Source organism: Agelaius tricolor, unplaced genomic scaffold (assembly GCF_023055355.1).
Source record: "Agelaius tricolor isolate 1412-34295 unplaced genomic scaffold, bAgeTri1.0.p SCAF_28, whole genome shotgun sequence".
In the NCBI taxonomy this organism is placed as follows: domain Eukaryota; kingdom Metazoa; phylum Chordata; class Aves; order Passeriformes; family Icteridae; genus Agelaius; species Agelaius tricolor.
The window spans coordinates 1,765,042-1,778,006 of NW_027269288.1; positions in this window are offsets into that span (position 1 = coordinate 1,765,042).

Below are 12,965 nucleotides of genomic sequence, written 5' to 3' on the forward strand. Positions count from 1 at the left end.
ACTGGTGCTGCCACTGCTGTCACCAGCTGCCTGCAGAGGAGCTTGGTCCCTCAGGGTGTGGGAGAAGAACATGGGTCACCCTGGGCACCTCCTCCTGGAGAAAGGCAAGGATCTGCTGGCCCTCCCCAGCACTGGTTGGTCTCCTGGGGTGGGCTGGATGGCCAGGAGTAGATGGATTTCTCCTTTTGACATCCATGTGGATCCACCATAGTTGCTCCAACTCTGTCCCCAGGCTCAGGATGATTCCAGGCAGTTCTGTCTCAGTCCTTCAGTCTCCCCCTCCATTGCACAGGTCCCTCAGACAGCTGGAGAGCAAGGAGCTGAAACTACCAGTGTTTGCTCAGACCTGTGTCCTCACTGAACAGGGAAAGAGAGGAAAGAAAAGCTTTTTTGAAGGAGAAACTAATGCCAGGAGAGTTTGGGAAATGTTATAGCAGCTCTTCCTTCCCATCTCCAACCAATGACTGTCCCAAAAGGCCATGGAGAGGGACACTCCTGATCTCCAGGCTGAGACCTCAGAGGATGACAGAGAAGGAAGAGGTGACCTGAAGGTTATCCAGGAGGCTTGTTCTGCTCCTTTGGACAGGCTTCTCCCTCATCCTATGGCCCACAAAGGATGTGATCTCTCATGATCTGTGTGGTTCTGTCTCCCCTTTTTCTGCTTTTCCCCCTCATTTTCTTTCACCTCTGATAAAATCCAGCACAGGAACATTGGATGTGCCTCAACATTGTACACAGGTGACCTCAAGGACCTCCACCAGAGCACTGGAGCACCCTGAGCCCAGGAAGATGGAAGCACCACCAATTTATTATTAACCCATTTTGGTCTCTGTGACTCTGGATTCAATGTATTTCATTTAAAAGCTGCTTGTGCATTGGGTTTTACTCAGTTTTTCTCTCCCAGCATTAAAAGGTGGGTGGGCTTTTCCTTGATCCTGGTTTTGCTGTGGCATCTCTTTTGTATAGGACTGCTCAGAAGGACTGGAATTACTGTCACAGGAGACAGGGAATGTCCTCCTGGCTCTCCTTTTGCAATTTTCATCCTCCAGCTGCAGATCACCCTCCAGCCCAATGGGCTGGGTTCAGCTGCACATCTGGCTGCTCACAGTGTGGCACAGGCTCTGGGCACAAGTGGGGAGAATCCATGGAGGTTTACAGCTGTTCTGCCTCTGTGCAGGACCACCAAAGCCACCTCCTGTGTCTGTATTTCCGATCTCTTTGTCCTGCTGTCAGCATGGTCCTGAAGTTCTCACTCCCTGATGCATCCTCAGGTGCATCCTTCCTGCACGCCCTGTGTGCTGAGTCAGAGAACCACCAAATTGTTTGGGTTGGGGCAGAACTTGTTCCATCCCCTGCCATGGGCAGGGACACCTTCTGCCAGACCAGCTTGCTCCAAGTGCCATCCAGCCCTGCCTTGGACAATTCCAGGGAAGGGGCGGCCACAGCTGCTCTGGGTACCCTGTAGCAGGGATCTGCTGCAGAAGAGGCTGTGCAAGAGAGGATTTAGGCTCCATGGTCCATTTTGGCTTGGGACAATATCCATCAGCAGTTCATGGTCCAGCAGTGTGTGTGCTCCAGTGTGCAGTGAGCCATAAGAAATGGCTCTGAAATGCTGAGAGAGACATTCATGACCAACCTCTCCAGTGTGTGCCCTCCAGAGTGGGGTTTCCAGTGTCTGGTGAGGTATGGAAGCCCTTCCTGACATCTTAATACACTTTGGTTAAACAGTGAGCAGCCCAGGCTGTTATTTAGCCCCAGCCACGCCATCACCCCCCTGTCAGGACCACCACAGGTCCTGGGGAACCACCTTAGCTGGGGTGAGATGCCCTGTGAGCATCCCTGGAGCCATATTCTGTGCTTCAGTGTCACTGCCTGTGCCTGCTGCTGTGAGCACTCTGCCTGCACTGGAAATATTGCCAGGCCTGCCCTGTGTGTCACATACCTGCCTGGGAGCAGCTGCAGCACGCATGGGGACGTGTTGGAGCAGGGAGCAGAGAGGACAGCAGTGTGTGCTGAGCACCTCCATTCCCAGCCCGGACATCTGCTCCAGGGGCCCTGAAAATCCGGGACGAGGCCCAGGGAGCAGCGCAGGTTTCAGGGTGGGCTGGTTGGCATCCCGGGACTGCCGAGGCTGCTGTGCCGCGTGTTTGTGCCTCGCTCTTCGCTGGGGGCTGTCTGCTGCCATACAAAGGGCAAAACGCCGCAGCGGGAGGCGCCGCGCTCAAGCCAGGAAAACCCAGCCGACGTTTTCCTCCTTGCCTGGCTTTACCACTAGATGTCATTGGAAAAGCAGCATTGCAAGCCCTGTTCAGCTCTCCGGGATGGGATTTTGGGGGGTAGCAGCTCCTTCACCCACGGCTGGACGCTAAGCATCTTCCCAGCCTCTTCCTCCGTGCCTTTGTCTGTCTGCAGAGCCTCTGGAAAAACCATCGCCGGGGATTCAGGGTTCAATGGACATTGAAATGCAACTGAAACCTTTTTTCCCAGCGCCTGGCTAAGCCGCCCGCTCGGACCCTCCCAGGAGGGAGCCGCGCGTCACCCGCGCTCAAAGGGGCGACGCTGTCAGCCGGGACCCGCGGCACCTACAGCAATATGGTCCTCTCAAACGAGTCGGACAAACAAGGCCTTTATAGGCACTTTCTTTTCTTCTGGAGTGGAAGAGAGAGGAGCCGGGGGAGATCTCGGGGGCGTCCCACCGCAGCGGAGCAGCACACAAAGGCTCGCAATGAAAGGGGCACCAGCAAATCCTCTTAGGGGCTTCACTGTGTGCACATTCACATCCCGGCCCCATCTGCCGGGGGGATCCCCGGGAGCGAGGGGGGAGCGCGGCTCTCCCTGCCCCGCCGCCAAAGCAAGCAAAGCGCATTCAGGGAGGGAGAAAGGCATGAAAAGGAAGAAAGGCCGAGCCAGGGCCGTGCAGAGGCGGGGGAATGCAGCTCTGCCGGGGAGGGGGCTGCCCTGGGGGGATGGGGCAGAGCTGGGGGGGCTGTGGGAGTCCTGAACACCCCTGGGTCCCCGGGGATGAGATGGGAGCAGGCTGGGCAGGGAGAGAGCCTGGTGCCTCTGGGCAGCAGGGCCATGCTGGCACCCTGGGCACAGAGGAATCCTCACGGAGGTTCCTGCACCAGTGGAGACCAACTGGGAACTGCTGGGGCTGCAGGAGGATGGAGGTGACCTGGCCAGTGTGCAGCCAATGAGCTCTTAATGGTGCTTGATCCCACACAAGCTGAGCCAAGCTAACAGGACCAGAGTTTCTTCCCAAGACAGGGGAATGCCAGGGATATTTTAGTCTGGTCTGGAGGAAACACCTGTCCCTTCCCGGCAGGAGGTGCTGGCTCAGTAAATAACACACACTGATACCCAGTTCTTGGTGCTGCAGGATGGCAAATGTCCTGTCTCCCATGGGTTTGCCTCTTCTTTTTCTGCCCTTCCTGCAGCCTTTGTGCATTGGTGAGAACGAGCATGTATCTAAACCAGGTCAGTCTACACCAGAGATTCTCTCCCTGCTCCCCCCAGTTCAGAGCAGCCAGGCTGAGGTGCTCAGACCTGGTTTAGCAGATCCAAAAGGTTAGGTCAGTGTGGTGGCAGTTTTTGGACAGCTGACCCAGAGGAGCTGGGAGCCCTGCCTAGTCTCAGACACAGCAAGGACAAAGCCCAAGCAACTTAAGTCCAGCCTAATCCACCTGGGGGATGACTGATGTGCTTGTCTAGTGATGCCAGGGACTTGCACACTGCAGCTCTGTGGGGAGAGTGGGGAGGATGGGATGTTCTCTCTCATTTGGGCGAAGGATTTAATTACTGCAGCCAAGGCAACTTGTCTCTCCTTCCAGCCTGGAGCAGGTCCAGTACAGGGAGTGGTCCTTCCTCTCCAGTGGCCTGGCTCCAGGAGCCCTTCCAATTCTGCCGTGAGGTGGTTGGGTCATGCACTGGGAGATCATCTCTTTTCTGCAGCTGGCTGGGGGTGGAAGGGAAGGAAGACAAAATGCTGGAGAGGCGAAGAGGTTCACGGTGTCCCAGGTCTCTTCAGGAGTGGGGCTGAGCTTGGGATGTGGCTGCTTTGGCCAGTTCCATCAGGGTCCCTCAGGCTTCCAAGCATGTGCTGAGGAAGTTGTGCAGGACTGAAGCAGTGGCAGCCAGTTCCCACCTGGGGAGCTCCAAAGCAGCTCCCAAGCCGTGTGACTGGGTTGGACAGCAGCAGGCACATCCATTTTCTGGAGGCTGCTGCTCCCTGCTGCGTGCAGAGATGACTCAGGAGCAGGTCAGGTAACTCCTGGTGCCAAGCTGGTGATGAAGGTCAGACAGTGTGTGTGAGGCTCTGCAAGGTGAGACAGTGTGAGACACGAAACAGCGGCAGACCCAGGGAGAGGAGGGTGCAGGGCACCGCCTCTCCAGAGGCCACCACGGGCCACCCACGCCAGTCTGCTGAGTGACGCCGTGGGAAGGGCTGCACAGCTCATCACCTGAGCTTCTGGTGACATCTCAGGCTCTGGGACTACCCACGCAGCCAGCCAGGTGCCAGCTGGCTCCCCAGCACAGCCCAGGCCCTTCCAGTTACGGCAGGAAAGGTCTGTGGGAAGGGCTCAGGGGTTTGGCTGCTGTGTGTGACCATCAGATAACTCTGAGCTGTGGCTGGCGTGGCTGCATTTGGAAGAGCCAGCTGGAGCAGTTCTTGCACAGGCAGGGAACAAGTTGTGTTTGTCCCAGCTGGATATTCCAAAAATTCTGCGAGGTGCGTGGGAGAAAGGAGGGGTGCAAAAACATCATCAGTGACTCCACTGGGGATCCAGAATTAGTGCAGGGATCAGGGAGGGAATGTTGAAAAGGCAAATGAGGAACATGTGGAGGACATGGCACTACCTCACAGTCTCTGACAGACCATTTCTGCTCCAGGCATCTTTACCCTTGTCCCAGCCACCATGTTCTCCTCAGCAGGGAGGGCTTGTGACGTCCCAAGGAATGCAATAAACATGCTTGTGAAAATTGCTGGCGTGGACTTACTTTCCAAAGTATACAGGTGTCCATATGCATCATGGCCTCGGCTTCCAGGGAAGCTTTCTCATAACAGAGCTGCAGGAGTGTGAGGACTCATGGCCTGGAGGAGGTGCTGGTCAGGCACAGGGGTGCCCAGTGGGACCCTGGCACCCTGGACAGTGCTCTATGGACCAGGAGATCTTCTCTGACAAGGGCAGTGTGAGGTGCTTCAGAGTGAGATACAGCATTTGACATCAACTACTGCCAAGGGAGCTTTCATAAAATCACAGGATGGTTTGGGTTCAATGGGACCTTAATGGTCATCTTATTCCATCTCCCCTGCCATGGGCAAGGACACTTTCTACTAGACCAGGTTGCTCCAAGCCCCATCCCACTTCCTGCCCATCACCCATCTAGGAGCACTTGACACCTGGGAAAAAAGGTTCAACACTCATCCATGCCCTAGGTTGGATTTTTTTGCCTCTGGTGGAAGGCAGCATATGTGATTTTTTTTATTTCTATTATTCTGAAGACAGTGCTTTGAGTGTCTTCAGTCCCCACCAAACTCAGACACATTTTGTTGGTCCCGTGGAGCTCATATCCCGTGGCAGGGAGCTTCTGGGCAATCACTCAGTCTGTGAAAGCGGATCCCTAAAAAAAAAAGACCAGAGATTGCATCAGAAGACCTCAAACATCCCCTGTCGGAGCCTCTCTGAGAGCAATAAACACTGCAGACATTTTGCGTGTGTGATTCCAGCAGGATGTGGGAGGCAGAGCGGGGTGCCAGGTGCTGTGCTGGCTGACACCCTTGGCAGGATCCGCTGTCCCCGGGCGGGATGCGAGCAGGGCTCCGATCCACGCCGGTGCCTTCGGCCCCGGCTCTGCTCAGCCTCGCTGCAGCCTCTGCCTCGCCCTTCTCTCGCAGTGTCGCTCCTTGCAGCCGCACGGGTTTCTCCTCTTGGCTCTCCTCCCCTTCCCTCAGGCCTGGAGCTGCTGGGAGGAGCGGCTCCTTCCCGGAGCTCGGAAGGTGGGTGGGATGAGCTGCAGGCACGGAGCTCCCTGCGCTGCCCAGGGATTCTCTCCCTGCACTCCTGCATCCCGGCAGAGCTGGGGTGACAGGGACGGGACCGGCAGGACTGGAGCCCGGAGCAGGGCACGGGAGAGCTGTAATCGCATCCCAGTGGCTTCCACGCTGCCCCCGAGATGGACTTGCGGCAGCTCCCGGAGATTTCTGGCACTGGCCGTGTCCCTGTTGGCAGCGCTCCTCCCGCTCCGGGGCCGCTGTTTGCTTATCTAGAGCCATGATTTAACACAGACGCAGGAACTCACACACTCTCTCCCAGTCTCTTTCAAATTACTTTATTGCTTCCTGTCAACCAGCCGAGCATATCCTGTTAATATACAATCCCCAACGAGCCGTTTTCACAGCGTAATCCCCCTTGGGCAGATAACACGGCTCAGCTCCCGCAGGATGCCTGGCTCTGCCTGAGGATGCAGGATCCCAGCACTGGGCAGGTATTTTCCAGCAAAGTGGGGCTGCTGCCGTTGTTGTTGTTTAAGATAAACTCCAGGGCTGTGAGGGATGCTGGCTTGCTGCCAGTCCTGTGTTATTCCATCCCCTGGTGACCTTGCTCAGCCAGCACCAAGTGCTGTCCCATGCTGGATGGCAGGGAGGGTCCTGGTGCTGGAACCTTTCTCTCAGCTCTTCCATCCCTGCTCCTGAGATCTGTCCTGCTCCAGAGATACATCTTTGTCCACCTGCTGCAGTGGGACAGCAATAGAATCATAGAATCACAAAATCATTAAGATTGGAAAAGACTTCCAAGATCAAGTCCAACTTTTGACTGAATACCATGCCCACTAAACCATATCTATATCCACATCCACATCCACATCCATATCCATATCCACATCCACATCCACATCCACATCCATATCCATATCCACATCCATATCCATATCCATACCCATATCCATACCCATATCCATATCCATATCCACATCCATATCCATACCCATACTCATATCCATATCTATATCCCTATTGCTCCAGGGACTGCAGGTTGTTCCTTTTGCTGCTGCAACACAGCCTGTGTCCCAAAGAAGGCCAGTTCAGGAGATGCCCATAAATCCTGGAGGTGGTGGTGGGAACAAATGTGGGGTCTCTGAGCCAACCTCCTGCAGTGCCATCAGCACTAGGTCAGGCTGGATGTGGCAGGTCCTGGAAACCCTCTAGGGGATTTCTTGCAACCCCAGGTTTCTTACATTGAGTGAGTGTTGCAGCTGATAGTGTTCTACCAGCATCACTTGGAATGTCCAAAGCAGGACATCTGCCATGGGTTGCTGTTCTAGGGAACCTGCTGTGTTTCTCCTACCCGTTTCTGATCCTCCCTGCTCAGTCCCTTGCTAAGATATCTATGTGTCTTGACACTGCATTTGGAGGATATTCATGCTTCTCTGCCCCACCTGGTCTCCTCCAGCCTCCTCATGGGCTTGCTCCCTCACCCTGATGTCCATCTGATGTGCCAGCTGAGCCTGTGTCCTCAACAGAACATGAAGAAAATCCCTTTCAGAGAATATCATTGTGATTCTTTGGTTTTGGGGCATGGAAGTGTCCTGAAGACCAGGTTACTGTGGAGCCTGTGCATCCTCTCTGTCCTTGTGCCAGGTGGTCCTGCAGCTCCTGGGCCGCCTGCTCTCCAGAGAGGCAAAAGGACAGATGGAGGTGGCTTTGCTGTGGAGGGACGGACACCAAGGCTACTGAGTGTGCATGCAGCTGGGCTTTTGGGCTGCCCCAAAGGCAAACAAAATGGGCAGATGATGAATTCGGCTTCAGGATTCACCGTGCTCCTCTCAGCACTGCAAGGCACAGTGCAAGGCACAGTAGCTCAGGCCCAGACAGCAATCCCTTCTCCCTGGGAGCAGACACCTGTGCTGAACCTCCCTGGCAGGATTCACTGCATCTTCTGGGGACATTTCTTCAGCACACGCTGGGATTTCAGGACTCTCAGGAATGCTCCCACTTGGCCCCTGGTTGCCAGCTAAAAGCCACTGTTGCTGCCTCTCCCTTGTCATCCTCCATTGGCCCAAGGAAAGGCAACATGTGATGCATGACACGTGGCTGTATTTTTGTGGTTCTATTTCCCAGGTTTTCCTTCACTCCTGCCCTAAGTACAGTTTTATTGTCTGAAGATGTTCCTGGAAGTTGAGGACATTCTTGGTGCTGGTTGTTGGTTTTACTACCAGCTGGATCCTACCCTCAAGTACTTGTGATTCTCTCTACACTTAACACCTCATTAGCTGGACCATCCACTTACAGAGCACAGCTTTGCTGTCTGAAAAGAAGGAAAATCCTGTTTGACTCAGACGTTACACAGATCACTTATCTCAGAGACATCTGAACAGCCGGGCTTGGAAATTGAGTCCAAATTAAAAACCAGTTGAGAAGAAGTATCTGTCCTCCCAGGTAAATCAGGGGCTGATTTATTTCCTCCCCAGTATTCCTGCTGAGCAATGCATTCAGCACAGCGCCAGCCCAACACATCCCTGCCTCCATATGCCAAGGCTGGAAGGCTCTGTGCCTGCTGTGCTCCCAAGGCTGGAGCACCCATGGGCACCCCTCAGCTCCCCTCGGAGCTGGCTCCTGCTCCCTCTCACAGGGCCCTGTGCCAGCTCCCTCAGCTCCTGCTGGAGTCCCCACCCCAGCACTGGCATAGCAACTCCAGCTCTTGACATTCCCAGCTCTCCAGACAGAACAAAACACACCCTGAGAAAGAAAAAAGCAAAGTAAACCCAAATTAAAGACCTCTTGGGTGCATGAATGCAACTGGCAGGGCTGTGCTGGGGGTCCCCATCCTGCACTGGTGCCGTGTTGATGGCAGGGAGCCCCTGCAGGGGCTCAGTGCAGAGGCTGGTGCAGCTCATGGGACAAGTCTGTAGCATCCACAGCATCTCCCAAGGGACCAGGAAGGATTTTAACAGAAGAAAGAGGACAGGGTAGGGGTTGTAGGAGTCCAGGAAAATCTGTACTGATGACTTTCCAGCTATTTTAATTTCCATGGATTTTCCTGTGTGTTCTAAATTCTTGTATCTCCATTCCAAGAACTTTTCCAGCCTGCACTTGAATCCCTGTGAATTTTGTGTCCCTAGCTCTGCTGAGGAGGTCAACAGTTCACCTTCCATCCATGAGAAGAATCACCTCCTTTGATCCCAAACCCCAGTCTTTTAGACCCTGGCCCTGGACCTCACACAAGTGTCATTTCATGGCTTTGGTTTATTCCTGGGAGAAGACAGAGAAGGGAGCAAGCTTGTCACTGTGCAAGTGAAGTTATGGATGCTTTCCCTATGGCATCACTTATCCTTTGTCACCTCCTTGCTCACCCCTGTTCCTGCAGGACAGGCTGGTGACCTCCCTCTGCTTACTTCTCTCTGCAACCATCTCTTATGCAATTAAAATGACAAGGAACTCCCTTGACTCCCCCAGGCTTCCTGCTTTCCTTAAAAAACTTTCAGCAAGGAACTCAAAGAAAAGCTTTTGGAACCCCCAGCAGATGCCAGGAGCAGATGGCACTGACCATGTGTGTTTGGCCACTCTGGAGGGCTCTAAAGGGCTGTGAAGCAGGATTCCCCTTTGGAGAAGTCCCATGGACTTTCCTCTGGCAGACAGCACTTACCCAGGGGTCTTCAGCTGCCCTCTAATACATGGAGTTTATGTCTCCCAGGAACTTTTCATATGGCCACCACAGCACTCCTCAAGGCACCCCATCCCCTCCTGTGCCAGGACAGGATGGTGAGGGCTCAGCCCTGATGCTGTGCCCTTGGTCCCTTCAGGAGCAGGGACACCTCAATGAGGGCAGGAGGAATCAGCAGTCCCAGGTGCTTATGAGAATCCCCAAAGGAGCACTGCAGGAGAAATTCCACTGGGATCAAGCAGGATGCTGATTCCAGGGCCAACGGGGTCCCAGCAGCTGCAAGGACCAAGTCTTGGGGGCAAATCTGCGAAGAGCCTCCTCAATGGGCTACACTGCAGGGCTGGATGAAAGGATGACCTTTGTGACCATCACTGTCCCCTGTGTGTCACCATCATATTTTCTGAAAAATCCTCTTTGCCCAGGATTCTTCTCCTGGGAAGCTGAGAAGCCTCAGAGAAAAGGGAAAACAATATTATCTCATTTGCTTCTCCTGTGTTTTGCTGCTTTGGAATGTGGTTTGGAGATTGTTTATCCAACAGGTGGTTGTTTCATTGGTTTCATGGGAATTGTTTTGACTTAATGACCAATCACTATCCAGCTGTGTCAGGATTCTGGCGAGAGTCACGAGTTTTTCATTCGTATCTTGTTAAGCCTTTTCTATGTATTCTTTCTCTTTTCTTTAGTATAGTTTTAGTACAGCATTCTTTAATATAATATAATATAATATAATATCATAAAATAATAAATTAGCCTTCTGAGAACATGGAGTCAGATTCATCTTTCCTCCCAATGACGAGGGACCCCGAAAATACCCCACCTGTGCCCGGTGTTCCTGGCAGGGAGCAGTGCCACCATCCCTGCCCCATCCTGGCTGTGCCAGGGTGCCAGCAGGCACCTGAGCATGCTTTGGCAGGCAGGTCCCTCTGCTGCCAGGTCAGCAGCCCCAAGGGCAGCAGGACAGGCTGCTCCAGGGCCAGCTGTGCTCCATCCATGCTGGTTAACTGGGCAGTGCTTCCTCCCACTCCCTGCCAGAGCCATGGACAGACACAAAGCAGGTCCTGCTCCTGTGCCATGGCCAGCACTCCTCAAGCCCTGATGTGTCCCCTGCCTCTGCCCAGCCCCAAAATGACCCCCAAGCCTCCTCACATTTTGAGTACAAGCCGCTGCCTCTCCCTCCTTGAACATGTGTCCACCACCTCCACAGTGCTGATGCATCATTAGTGCTGCCTGTCCCTTCCCACCATGCTCCTGGCCCTGTAGCCCTGAGCTTCTTTACCACACCCCATCTTCATCCCTCAGATGTCCCTGGGCAAGAGACCTGGGGGTGTTCAGCCTGGAGAAGAGAAGGCTCCAGGGAGACCTTACTGCCACACAGGACCTGAAAGGGGACTGGGGGAAACCTGGAGAGGGACTTTGGACAAGGCATGTCCAGGACAAGGAGAAATGCCTTCACACTGAAATGGTTAGATGGGATACTGGGGAGGAATTCTTCCCTGTGAGGATGGTAAGGACTTGGCACAAGCTGCCCAGAGAAGCTGTGGCTGCCCCATCCCTGGAAATGCCCAAAGGCAGGTTGATGGGGCTTGGAGCAACTTGGGAGTGGAAGGTGTCCCTGCCCATGGCTGGGGGTGGAATGGGATGTGGTTTAAGGACTCTTCCAATCCAACCCATTCTATAATTCCATGATTCTATGATACCTTGGTGCTAGAGATTATTATTCTCATGAATCTTCAATAAAATAAAAGGTAAGTCAGTAATACCAGAGTCAGGAGCCTGTGCATGCATTTGCTATCACTGCAGGAATTGTTCCAGTTCAGTCCCATTTCAGCCCAGACCTTAATGATATGGATATTCCTAGACCCAAAGGGAGAATGGGAAATGCAAATCATAGAGCACAAGGCCCGTTCCTGCTGACTCCTGACCTTTCATCTCCAGACCCTGGCAGGGGGAGTTGCCTGCACACAGCTCTGCTTTCTCTGTGCCACCACATCTCCTGTAGCTTGCTTCCCTTTGGAAATACCAGGATAGAGGCAAAGAGTCACAGATTGTTTGGGTTGGAAGGAATCCTAGAGACCCAGTTCCACCCCCCTGCCATGGACAGGGACATCTTCCACTCAGGGCTCCCCCATTCAACCTGGCTGTGACGACCTGAGTGTTTTCCACCCTCTACTGTGCAAGGAGATGTGGCTGCCTCCTTCAGGTCTGTCTTTCTGTAGCACCTCTGAGGAGGAAAGAGCAGTTTCACACCAGACCATTGCCTCTGATCCTGTATTTGCCTTCTCATAAACCCCTGCTACCTCAGAGCACTGGGGATTTTGCCCACGAGTGCCTTCAATGTAACACATAATGTTGCATTTTTTCATAGTGTCCATAAGCATTTGCAAAGCTCCTGTATTTAACACCAGCATTGACAAAACCCAGGTAGTTTTCTCCCCGGTTTCCCCAGTTTCCTATTAAATGCCATTTCAGCATTCTCAATTTCAAGGATGCCACCCTGTAATTTTATAGTATTAAACACAGACCTGAGTTTGACTTTTCAGCTTTTCCACCTTCCTTTGAACAACTTTAAAACTGTTTTCTGGAAGACTTCTAGACCTTGGGTTCCCTGCCACAAAATAGCTTGGGTTACATCCTTTTCTTTTACAAACCTTTACAAATGACAGCAATTAAATCGAGCATCCTTTTATGTCGTTACCCCTGTCAGTAGGTAATGCCTGGCAGTTTTTCATCACAGGTTATCTCCTGGGCAGATTTATCCTCTAACATTGTTTTTTCTGGATATAACCAAGCACTAAAATGAAAATATTTTCCAGAATACAGACCCCATCTTCTGCCAGTCATGCCTCATGGCTGTAAAGTATTTTGGATTACGTTTCTATAAATAACATGATATTCTAGTGATGGTTCCACCTTTTATTTGCTGTATATCTAAATAGCCTTTTAAAAAAATTTTTTTTGAAACATAGAGTAATAGTTTATCTACTTTATTGTCACATTTCTCTACATTCTGGAAAAGTAGTGGTACTCAGTCAAAGGTAGGACTTGGTGATCTTGGAGATCTTTTCCAACCTTAAGGATTATATAAGTCTATAAATCAGGAAATCCTTGTTTTTATTTAAAAATAAATATATAATATATTGTTTTATTTAAATTTGCCTTATTTTAATTTTTTTTCCTTCCTGCCTCTCTATGATCCTGCTTATTTACCAAAACAAATTTTTCAAGAAGACCTCACATCTTTGCAGTCCCGAAGAAGACTCTTTTATGAACTTTATTTTCCCAAAAGTTACTTTTAATTCTGAA